Raw genomic sequence first — 12,163 nt, 5'->3', positions numbered from 1 at the left:
TGAGCAAAACTCTCACCTCTTGGATTTGTAGATGAAGTACAAAAAGGCCCTGCCCCTGTCTTGCCTAATTCCTCTCCCCGCTCATTTCTGATGCCTCCTTCTTACCGGAAGTCTTGTCCGATATGCCCTACCCGAAACCCCAATGCCCGATCTGGGCTCACCCAGTCCTGGCCTGTTATCCTCCCTTGTCTGTCTCCCCACCCAGACCTCGAGCTTAAAGACTGAACTTGTGTCTCATCCGTCACTATCATCTCAGCACCGGCACATAGTAGGTACCCGCTACGTAGTGATTAGGTGAATGTTATAACCGTGCACCTTAGAAACAACAGAAGGAAGAAAGCATTAAGTGAGCGAACGATAGTCTGTGGGTCAAGTCTGGACCAAATGAATGGACCACATTTATTCACATACTGTCTACGGCTGCGCTGAGCTATCAGGGCAGGAGCAGAGCTGTTGTGACAGCGTGTAAGACCCCGAAAAGCCTAAAATATTTTCTATCTGGCTCTTTACAGAACAAAGTTTTAGACCCCTGGTTCGGAGCCTCCACTCGTGTGCGGACTCCAGCAAGCCATAGAGTTTTTTTTTTTATGCATCAAAACAAGAAATGACCCAGGAAAGTTTGAAAAGAATGAGTTACTACTGCTGAAAGATGGTGGGCAACGCAATAGGTTTTCTGTTCCTACACTGACGCTTATTGGACGTCGTGAGAACGGCAGCCTCACCGTGCTCCCAGCTCCACGCCCACTTCACCCCATGATCAAGTTCACTGAACACCCTCGCACCACCATGCTTGTTTATTTCAAGGTGTTGCTCCACACTCAGCAGGGGCTGCTCATAAACTCAAAAGACCACAGACCAAGAGGTCACGAGACCAAGTGAGGTGAGCCAGATGGGGGACAGCCCACCTCTCGGTTACCCTAGCCAACATCGAAGCATGACTGATTTAACAGAGGCTAGAAATGTGGGTTTTTACGTGGAATGTCTTGATTATTAAAAAGTATTCAATCAACAAACATAGGCATTTATCTTGGGATCCGGGGGCAAATTTTTTCTTTGGAAGTACAGTTGAATGTTGTGCTAATTCTGTACAGCAAAGTGACTCTGTTATACATATATATATTTATTTTTCATATTCTTTTCCATTATAGTTTCTCACAGGATATTAAATATAGTTCCCTGTGCTATACAGTAGGACCTTGTTGTTTATCCATCCTATATATAACAGTTTGCCTCTGCTAATCCCAAACTCCCAATCCTTCCCTCCTCTACTCCCCAAATTGGTTATTTTGATTACAGAATTAAGGATTTCTACTCAACAAAGATTCCGGGACTTCCCTGGTGGCGCAGTGGTTGAGAATCCGCCTGCCAATGCAGGGGACACAGGTTTGAGCCCTGGTCTGGGAAGATCCCACATGTCGCGGAGTAACTAGGCCCGTGAGCCACAACTACTGAGCCTGCGCGTCTGGAGCCTGTGCTCTGCAACGAGAGGCCGTGACAGCGAGAGGCCCGCACACCGCGGTGAAGAGTGGCCCCCACTCGCCGCAACTGGAGAAAGCTCTCGCGCAGAAACGAAGACCCAACACAGCCATAAATAAATAAATAAATAAAAATTTAAAAAACAAAGATACCAACAACAAAGTGAATGGACACATTACATATCAGGAGAAACCATTTGCATCATCTAAAAATCAACAAGTGGCTAATGTCTAAAATATTCTAGTCAGAAATTCTAGTCGAAAACTGGGGGGCGCAGGACTCCCCTGGTGGCACAGTGGTTGAGAGTCCGCCTGCCAATGCAGGGGACACAGGTTCGAGCCCTGTTCGGGGAAGATCCCACATGCCTCGGAGCAACTAAGCCCGTGCGCCACAACTACTGAGCCTGCGCTCTAGAGCCCGCGAGCCACAATTACTGACCCCACGTGCCACAACTACTGAAGCCCGGGCACCTAGAGCCCATGCTCCACAACAAGAAGAAGTCACCGCCATGAGAAGCCCGCGCACCGCTACGAAGAGTAGCCCCCGCTCGCCGCAACTAGAGAAAGCCCGCGTGCAGCAACGAAGACCCAATGCAGCCAAAAATAAATAAATAAATTTAAAAGAAAAAAGGAAAAATGGGGGGCGGGAGGGAATTCCCTGGCGATCCAGTGGTTCCGACTCGGACTTTCACTGATGTGGGCACAGGATTGATCCCTGGTCGGGGAACTAAGATCCCACAAGCCGAGTGGTGCAGCCCCCCCCCCCGAAAAAAAAAGAAAGAAAGAAAAATGGGGAAAGAGCAGGAACAGGCAATTTATGTTACAGGAAATGCAACAAGGCAGCAAGCGTATATAAAGATATTCTCAAACTAGGTAGTAACCAGAGAAATGTATGTAAAAAGAGTAAGGCTGCTAAAAATTAGAAAGCTGGACAATGCCAAGTGTTTGCAGAGATAAAGATCTTTGGAATCCTGTGCACTGCTCGGGGGTGCGGGGGGGGGAATGCAGGATGGTGCAGCCTCTTTCAAGAGCCATCGGTGGTACTCGGTTCTATTCGGTATAGGCACACACTACGAGCAGGCAGTCCTGCTTCCTGGCCTGAATCCCAGAGAGATGCTCCCAGAAGTCCATATGGGACAAGTACAAGAGGTTCATTAAGCATTGTTTGCAGTGTCTGGGCGTAGGAATCAATGTGGGCGTCCATCACCAGGAGAGAGATAGGCAGGATGTGGTGGATACACAGACCAGATAGTTACCATGGCAACACGGCGTGAGCGATAACACTAGGGGGAGCTATAACGCGCGACACCATTTATGTAAATTAAAAATACTAGCACACGTAGCCTGGATGGGAGGGGCGTTTGGGGAGGATGGATATATGCACGTGTACGGCTGGGACCCTTTGCTGGGCACCTAGAACTACCACAACATCGTTAGTCGACTGCACTCCAACATAAGATAAAAAGTTAGAAAAAAATACAGAAAAGAAAAAAGAAAAAAATACATGCACACAAATTTTAAAAAATATGAAAAAACATGCACACAAAACAGTACACATTCTTAGGAATACATACAACAAGACATGGAAATATTTGGTAGGGAAGAGACTTTCATTCAAATGCAAATATTTTGGGAAGATGTAAGCACATTATCTAGTGAAGTCAAGATAGTGAATAAATTGACAGTTACATTTGGGCCATACAACTACAAATAAAACCACAATTGACGCTAAAAAAGAAAAAAACATACATACAACAAAAGCATATGTATTAAATACATTAGAATAGTCGGCTATGGGGCGAAGAGAATGAGAGAGTGGGGTACACAGAAGAAGAAGGAGTGAATTATAAATGAACCAACAAAAGCATCAACAGGCACACAAAACAAGAGAGAGGGGCTTGGACGGACCAACGATGATAAAGTGCTAAGAAAGAGCATGTGATTAATTCAGTTCCCCACACCTGAGGTCTAAAACCATGGGGAGAAGAAGGAATGAGGTCTACAACTGGACACAGCCCGTAGAGTCAGAAAAGATTTGACAATCTAAGTCCACACAGAGTCAGAAAAGATTTGACAATCTAAGTCCACACGCAGGTTCAATGACCTCAAAAAGCCTTTCCAACGAAGACGTTCCATTATACCATCTGCTGCTTGGGAAGACAGAACTCAGACAACCCAGGCTGTTAATGTCAGCTTGGAGCTTTACATCACCATCCTCAGCACAGAACACAAGTCGGCAACGTGGTGAGCAGGGAACAGGATGAAGAAGAGACAGCTTCCTGAGTCCTTGTAGCTGAGACAGGCTGGGACCTGGGACTCTTTGCTGCAGGGCTGCAATGCTTGGCCCTGGACACAGCTCTCCTGGAGCAACAGAATACAAAGAAACGATATGGGACTAAAAATAACTGCAGGAATGCCCAGTTGGGGCAAATTCCGGACCCCAAAGATACAAAGAGACCAAAAAACCCAGCTGCCACTTTCGAAGAGCCTGGAGCAAAAACAGGGCACTGCGCATGCCCCCTGCACACACCACCTAAGGGGCGGGCAAAACAGCTCAGTCACCCCTCTGGCCGGTCACCTGGACACACCCCTACCCTCACCCCATATAAGGAACAAGCTCGCCCGCCTCAGGGAGCAAGCAAACGAGGGAACCTGTTGTTTGTTATTTCTTGTCTGGCCTCTGGTCAATTTCTATTGATTAAGGAGGCCAAGAACCCCGGTCCGCAGCACAGCTGTACCTTCAAGCAGCGCTAACAGGGACCAAAGCAAGCAGTGACCCTGGCAGGGAGGCTCTGGGTCCATAACTACATGTGATTTGCTGTTTGATCCTCAGGGAATTCCCAATCTTGTGGGAGATTAAACGTGGACACAGAGTGAAGCGACAAAAGCCACTGAACACAGCCACGGAAGAAACGTAAGAGATGAAACGCCCCATGAGCAGAGCCAGGGCCGGGGTTTGGGCAGCAGAGCCTGCCGCGGACGGGGTGACCGGAAGGGCCCATGGAAAAGGGGTGCATGACACTGGGGGCGGCCGTGCTCGCGATGAGCCGCCGGTCGCCCTGCGGTGACCAAAGACCAACAAGAGGACCAATAGTTCAACAGTCACCCCACGCTCTGCGCCTCAGGGCTGCTTGGCACGAGCCGTACTTTGGCTTCTTCCAGAGTCAGGAAACACTTCTTTACCCATCACTGCATCTTAATACTCGGGCAAAAAGCACTTGGCGAGCCGGATGGGAGAAGTCAGTTCCAGGTATACGGTATCCATCTTTTTCTGTGGAAAACAGGAGGCACACTTTACAAAAAAGGGTTAACACAGCAGGCCTGAGATGGCTCTTCTGAGAAAAGGCCTACTTGCCAGGTTGGCCCTCGGCTGGCATCTGGGAACTCGGATTTTACTTCCTGACATTTGTAGGCCTGGTAAGAGAGGCTCTTATCGCTCCTAAATTGTTTCTGCAAACATGGTGGTTTCTGGTGAACACCTGCTTTCCTTCCGGGAGTCTGGAGTTTGCATAGGTGCTAGGCAGAGGACGCCCGCGTGACCAGCCCCAGAAAAAAACCCTGGTGCCCAGTCTCCGGAGAGCTTCCTGGTGGACAGCGCTTCACCTGTGTTCTCACAACTCGCCACCGTGCGACTCAGACGGGAGAGGACTTCTGAAAGCCTGTGCCTGCTCCCCTGGACTTGACCCCATGGGGCTTTTCCCTTTGCTGATCTTGCTTTGTATTCTTTCACTGTGATAAATCGCAGCCATGAAGATGACAATGTGTTGAGTCCCATGAGACCTCCTAGGGAATCACTAAATCTGGGGGTGGTCTAGTGGACCCCTGACACAGAAATAAATTCAAGATAAAAGAAATATTGGAGATCGGACCAAGAAAATGAACTAAACACGTACTTCTGCCTTCCAGGTACCCTAAAATTCTTTGGAATGACAGAAATATTTTTATTGTTCTGTTTTTTGGGGGTTTTTTTGCGTTATGCGGGCCTCTCACTGTTGTGGCCTCTCCCGTTGCGGAGCACAGGCTCCGGACACACAGGCTCGGCGGCCATGGCTCACGGGCCCAGCCGCTCCGCGGCACATGGGATCTTCCCGGACCGGGGCACGAACCCGTGTCCCCTGCATTGGCAGGCGGATTCTTAACCACTGCGCCACCAGGGAAGCCCCCCAGAAATATTTTTAAACCACTAAATCAATAAGAGACCTGGGAAACAAGAAACAGGGCCACTGGCCAACTAAAGCATCTAAGACACTTCTGAAAGGTGGAGAGTTCTCAGGATCAGACTGCCTAAGTGAACCCCAGCCCAGTACAAGCTTGGGAGGAGGCCGTCATGCATGGGTGACTGGTAACGGGTTTCAGGCTACAAATCAGCAGACAGAAAGAGCGGCAGGGCTGGGATCTGACAAGGAGATGGACTGGGGCACAGCGGCTGAGGTGGCCAGGGCCCTGGGATGCTTCCCGACACACAGAGCAGCCACAACGTGAGCCCCTCCCCAGGCTACACACTCCACCCGGCAGCGTGTCCCAGCTCGCCAGCAATCACCAGAGGCAGCAAAGAGACAGGCAGGGAAACAGGAATCCTCACAACTCAAAGATGAGCACACAAAGAAAGGCACCCCAGGTTTTACTCAGCGTCATGAAAATGGGGACACCAAGCCAACAGGAGAACATATCCCAGAAGAAGGCGTTAAAAAAGCACATAGAAAAAAAAAAAAAAGAAAAAAAAAAAAAAGCACATAGAGGGCTTCCCTGGTGGCGCAGTGGTTGAGAGTCCGCCTGCCGATGCAGGGGACGCGGGTTCGTGCCCCGGTCCGGGAGGATCCCACGTGCCGCGGAGCGGCTGGGCCCGTGAGCCATGGCCGCTGCGCCTGCGCGTCCGGAGCCTGTGCTCTGCAATGGGAGAGGCCACAACAGTGAGAGGCCCACATACCACAAAAAAAAAAAAAAAAAAAACACATAGAAGAAATTATTAAATGTCCTTGGAAAGACTGAGGGGAGACTCTATCTGCAAAAGCAAGAGCCAGCTGATGGGTGAAGATGTCTACTGCACGTTGTGAGATTAAAAAGCAGGGTCAAGAGAATCCCCCGGCGGTCCAGTGGTTAGGGCTCGGTGCTGTCACTGCTGGGGCCCAGGTTCGATACCTGGTCGGGGAAGTAAGATCCCGCAAGCCATGGGGCGTGGCCAAAAACCAAAAAAGCAGGTTCAAGGGTAGTACTATTTGTGCAAAACAAAAAGGAGGAATCAAGAATCTTCATATTTGCTTATATTTACATAAAGAGACTCTGGAGGGATAAGTAAGAAACTAATAACAATGGTTACCCACTTGTGGGGTGAGGGAGAACTGGGTAGGGGGACATAGGGTGGTGGGGGGACCTTTTAATACAGTATAATTTTTAAAATTAATTTATTTATTTTTGCCGTGTTGGGTCTCCGTTTCTGCGCGAGGGCTTTCTCTACTTGTGGCAAGCGGGGGCCACTCTTCATCGCGGTGCGCGGGCCTCTCACTGTCGCGGCCTCTCTTGTTGCGAAGCACAGGCTCCGGACGCGCAGGCTCAGTACTTGTGGCTCACGGGCCTAGTTGCTCCGCGGCATGTGGGATCCTCCCAGACCAGGGCTCGAAGCCGTGTTTCCCGCATTAGCAGGCAGATTCTCAACCACTGCGCCACCAGGGGAAGCCCATGATACAGTATAATTTTTGAACACTGAATATCTTATCTATTCCAAAAATTAAATTTATAAAAGTAGAAACCTTGAAAATTAAATATATGATAAACAATACTTAAAACACTCAACAGATCAGCTAAAGAGTTGACTGGACAAAGCTAAACGCTAGATTAGGGAAATGTCCCAGAACCATCCACAGAGATAAAGAGACAGAACATTTGAGAGAAAAGTCAAGAAACTTGAAAGATAAATTAAGATAGTCTAATACCCCATTTAACAGTAATTCCAGAAGCAGAAAATAAAGAGAATGGAGGAGATGAGGGAATCCTCATACTTCCCCAGGGCCAAATAAATGTATTAACCTATAGAATGAAAGGGCCCACAGAGAACCGAGCAGGAAGAACAAAAGAAATCCACCCCTAGACAAACAGTGCTGAAATTTTAGAACACTAGAGAAAAAGAAAAAATTGTAGAGCTTCAGAGAAATAAACAGTTTAACTACAAAGAAATAGGAATCAGGCGGCATAGATTTATCAACCACATTAGATGCCATGCCAGCAGGTAATGGAGAATTATCTTAAAAATTCAGAAAATTTTTAACCTAGAATCCTATACCTAGTCAAGAGTATTCATATGGAACAGCAAAATTTAAAAATATTTTTTAAACATGTGAAGGCTCAGAAAGTTTACCACGCACAGAATCTCTGGGGAAAAAAATTTACTTAAGGAGTCATTCAATCGAAACAAATAATGAATCCAAAAAGGAGGAAAACGAGATAAAACGATCAATGATGAGCAAATAATCAGTAAAACTTATGACTGTTGATGCATTAAGTACAAAACTGCCAAATCTCATATATGCAGATTATCTTTAAAAATCAAGAGAACATGTTTAGATATGTGTGAAAACTTAAGAATACCAAAAGAGCTCAATTTCATCTGTCATCAGGGAAATCCAAGTTAAAACCACAATGTGATACCCACCAGAATTACTAAAATAAAAAAGATTACCAGGCTTTGGCAAGGATGTGTGGCGTATGCTTCTTGGGTACATAAGTTGATGCAACCACCGTTGAAAACTCTTGGGCAGTATCTACAAAAACTGAGCATATGCATACCCTATGACCAAGCAATTCCACTTCTAGACATATACTCAACAGAAGTGCACACAGCCCGTTTGCTTAGGGCTGGCCTGTAAATGTATATAATATTGCAAAAACTAATAGAACTAGGAATCATAGTGGAAGTCTTTAACACAACTCTCGGAATCAATAGGTCAAACAGAAAAAATAAGTGTACAGACAATATAACTGATAATTAATAAATCTGAGATGAACATATAACTTTGTACAGGGAGAAGTCACTAAAACTGACAGTTTGTTAGACTACAAATTAATTTGTTTTTCATCTTTCAGCAATATAGCAGAATTGAAGTCCCCAGACCTTCCAGCTACAAAGTATCTTTTAAAAATACTAGAAAAAAAAAATATATATATATATATATAACTTTGGAATCAAAAGGATAGAGAAACCTGGTTAAGGCAAAATTCAAAAATGTGGACAAAATTAAAGGAATTTTCAGATATTATAATAACAGAAAAATGTGTTATCACTGATGGAGTTTCTAAAGAATGTACTTCAGGGAGAAGGAAAGTGATCCAAAGAAGCGTATCTGTGATCAAGAAGGAATGAAGAGTGAAGACAATAGTAAACAGGTAGATAAGTTTAATATTAACCTAGAAAATAATAATAACAGCAATAATGTCTGATTTGAAAGGTTAAATTTAAAATAGAGCAAAGGCCAGATGGGAGGCGACAGGAATTAGAGGCCCTTGCCTCCATCAGAAGGAGACTGATTACATAAACGATCTAATCTTTCGATTCAAAGGCTAGAATTTGAGTAAAATAAACTCAAATTGAGTAGAAAGAAAAAGAACAGAAATTAATGACATAGAAAAAGAAAAATGAATAGGATTAATCAATAAATCCAAAATCTGGTTCTTTGGAAAGACTAATAAAGTAAGCGAGCATTAAGCAAGTCTGACCAATTAAAAAAGAGAAAAGGCAGACATGCACGCACACACACGTATGAACAAGAACAAGAGTGCACCACAGACATGAAAGACTTCTTTGCTTTTACACATTATGCTAACATATATTAAATATGAACAATGTTAATGATTTTCCAGGAAGATATCAAGTATTAGGTTGACGCTGGAGATAGAAAACCTGAGAAAAGTCAATGATCATGGAAAAATGAAAAGGTAATTAAATACTGATACCAACTTCCTTAAAAACAAAAAAAACCACCAGCAGCCCAGGCAGTCTGCAGTCAGATTGTGCCACACTTCAAGGTGCAGATCGTTCTTCTGCTTCAAAGCACAGAAAATACTGGAAAGTTTCCCCACTTAATCAGTGAGGACAGCATAACCTTGATTATGAACTAAGACAAAAATGCGAGGAGGCTGAAAAAATATATACCAATCTCTTACAAATACAGATACCAGAACCCTAAATAAAATGTTAGCTAAGTGAATCTATCAAACAACCCAGACGTGCATTTTAAATTATCCCAGGATTTTAGAGACAGAAAAGCTAGCAGAATAATCACCTATGTTTAATACTGTTAAGAAGAAAACTACACGGTCTTCTCAATGCAAAAGCATTTGGGGGAAAAAAATCAACAAAACAGGAACTTACTTAATCTGATAAAGAAGATACTTAGTGAAGATACACTGGGGACATTCCCTGAAAACCAAGCCCAAGACAAAAAGGTCCTGTTTTACCCTTAATAGTCCACGCTGTGAAGAAGGTGGTCCATAGAAAACAAGGAATGAGCACAAACGTTAGAAAGAGACATCTGTTGCTGCTTAACAGAAGACAAGATTACGCGCCACAGGCAGACACGTCAACTTGAAAAACTATTAAAACAGAGTTCAACGTGGAGGCTTCAGATCTAGTTTGGGGCAGCAAATTAAACTCGCTTGCTTTGCGAGTTCATCGTACAAAGCCATTTGCTGTAGAGTTACGGCATCAGGGTTGACAGGTTTTGCTCCTCTCGCCCCGTCTTAAATGAAACCACATCTTGTTTGAAACTAGAGGACAAAAATCTTCTGAAACCAAAATTTGCTCGGAAGGGTTGACTTGTGTCGACTCCACGGGACTTTATCTGCTGCCTGCAGCGCCCGCAGCTGCTAACGGATAAGCGTGTCGACCGGTCCGCGAAATTCTCCCGATAGAGGGCAAGGGAGAGCAGCTTCCCCGCAACGCGTCTTTCTAACCGTACACCGCTTATTATATAAACTTACCTGCTGGCAAATGCAGCGCCCACAAAAGAAAAATGAGGTATTCAGGGTCCAACTTGCTTTAAAAAAAAAAAAAAAAAAAAAGAAAAGAAAAGAAAGAAAGCATCTAAAACTAACTGTGCTTCCAGGATGCGCAGGGAGGAGGCGTCCCCGCTGCGCTCCTGACAGGCTGCGCATCCCGGGCCACCGGGCATCCAAACGGCGCCCGGGCTCCAGGTGCGCCGCGCGGGCCCCGCCAGCTCAACGGTGCCCACGGCTCCGCGGAGCCGGGATTCCACGGGCCGGCCGGCCCCCGCCACGCAGCACTCAGGACAGCTCCCGCGGGGCCGCCGCGCGCCGGGCCGCGGGCGCCTCCGTGGCCCAGTGTCCGCGGCACCGGCCTCCGTCCTGCGCTCCCAGACACCCCCGGCCCGGAGGGGAGGCCGGCCACCTGCCGCGCCACCCGCGACACGGGTCCGGCCACCCGACTGGGCGGGCAGGACGCCGCCTCAGTGACGGGCAGTCCCGCGCCCCGCGCCGGACCCCGCGTCCCGGACCCGGACACGCAGCCCACGTAAACGACGCGTGGCCCCTACTCACCGGCCAGCTCGGCTCTGCAGCCCGCAGCCCGCAGCCCGCAGCCGCCGAGGCTCGCGCGCTCGCTCCCGGACTCCCCGAGGGGGCCCCCGCCACCAAGCGGCGCCGCGGAGGCGCCGCCAGGGGGCGCGAGCGAGCAGCGCGGGGCAGCCTGGGAGATGTGGTCCCGCGGCCCTGCGCCGTCTCCCGCCCGCGCAGTGCCCGGGTCGCCCGGCGTGGTACCTGGACCCCCTGCTCTGTGTCCGGACCGCTCAGCGTGGCAACCGGACCGCCCAGCTCGGTGCCCGGACCGCCAAGCGTGGTACCCGACCAGCAGCTTCAGCATCGCCTGGGGACCTGGTGGAAACGCAAACTCTCCCTCCACCTGAGGCTACGCAGGGTTTGCTGCATGGAAAACTCGGGGGTGGGGGGGGAGGCAGCAATCTGCCTTTTGCAAGCCCTTCAAGTGATTCTGAAGTTTCCTCAGGTTTGAGAACAACTGCTCTACATCCCCCCGACCCCCACCCCCACCCCCGCCAAGGGACCTCATCTCACCTGTGGCATCAGTTACACACGTAGCACACACACACCCATACGTCCCCAGGGGCACTGCCGGCCCAGACCGCCCCTCTCCCTCCCGCCGGCAAGTCTCAGTGTCCACCCAACATCTCCTCGAGGATGCCTCTGAGACTCCCAGACTCATCAGGGTCAACACCAGACTCGGGGTGCGCACTACCCCCTTCTGGTTCTGCTCCAGGGCGCCTCGTGTCCACTGCATTCATCGACGCGGAAGTCACCTGAGACCTTAGCGGAAGCCGAAGGGGCCGAAGGGCAGGACACTTAGTCATACCTGAGGGAGGATCGGAAGAGGAGGAAGGAAGGGAGCAAGGAAAACACGAACCCGTCAAGACGTGAGGGGAGGGGAAGGACGGGTGCCGGTGTAAGAGTTCCCTGGAAGTGTTACTGAGGGAGAGTTGTTTAAAGATGCTGAAGCCGGGGCTTCCCTGGTGACGCAGCGGTTGAGGGTCCGCCTGCCGATGCAGGGGACGCGGGTTCGTGCCCCGGTCCGGGAGGATCCCACGTGCCGCGGAGCGGCTGGGCCCGTGAGCCGCGGCCGCTGCGCCTGCGCGTCCGGAGCCTGCGCTCCGCAACGGGAGAGGCCGCGA

At 48.5% G+C, this 12,163-nt stretch overlaps 1 protein-coding gene across 11 annotated transcripts in view; it reads right to left on the bottom strand.

The window, feature by feature from the left end:
• SPECC1 (sperm antigen with calponin homology and coiled-coil domains 1) overlaps positions 1–11,776 on the bottom strand; it is a 219,867-nt gene extending 208,091 nt beyond the window's left edge. For 3 of the 11 annotated variants that reach the window (XM_067021724.1, XM_067021725.1, XM_067021726.1), the window contains exon 1: positions 11,553–11,572. The gene's annotated coding sequence lies outside the window, so the exon portion shown is untranslated. Of the gene's footprint in view, positions 1–11,021; positions 11,110–11,552 lie in introns of those variants that run through there. The other 8 variants (XM_067021727.1, XM_067021739.1, XM_067021731.1 and 5 more) reach the window with 7 other exon arrangements.
• Positions 11,777–12,163: the final 387 nt, after the last annotated feature.

The sequence above is a fragment of the Kogia breviceps genome, chromosome 19, assembly GCF_026419965.1.
Source record: "Kogia breviceps isolate mKogBre1 chromosome 19, mKogBre1 haplotype 1, whole genome shotgun sequence".
Taxonomy (NCBI): Eukaryota; Metazoa; Chordata; class Mammalia; order Artiodactyla; family Physeteridae; genus Kogia; species Kogia breviceps.
The sequence above is the reverse complement of the archived record's forward strand: the minus strand, read 5'-3'. Positions and strand labels throughout refer to the sequence as shown.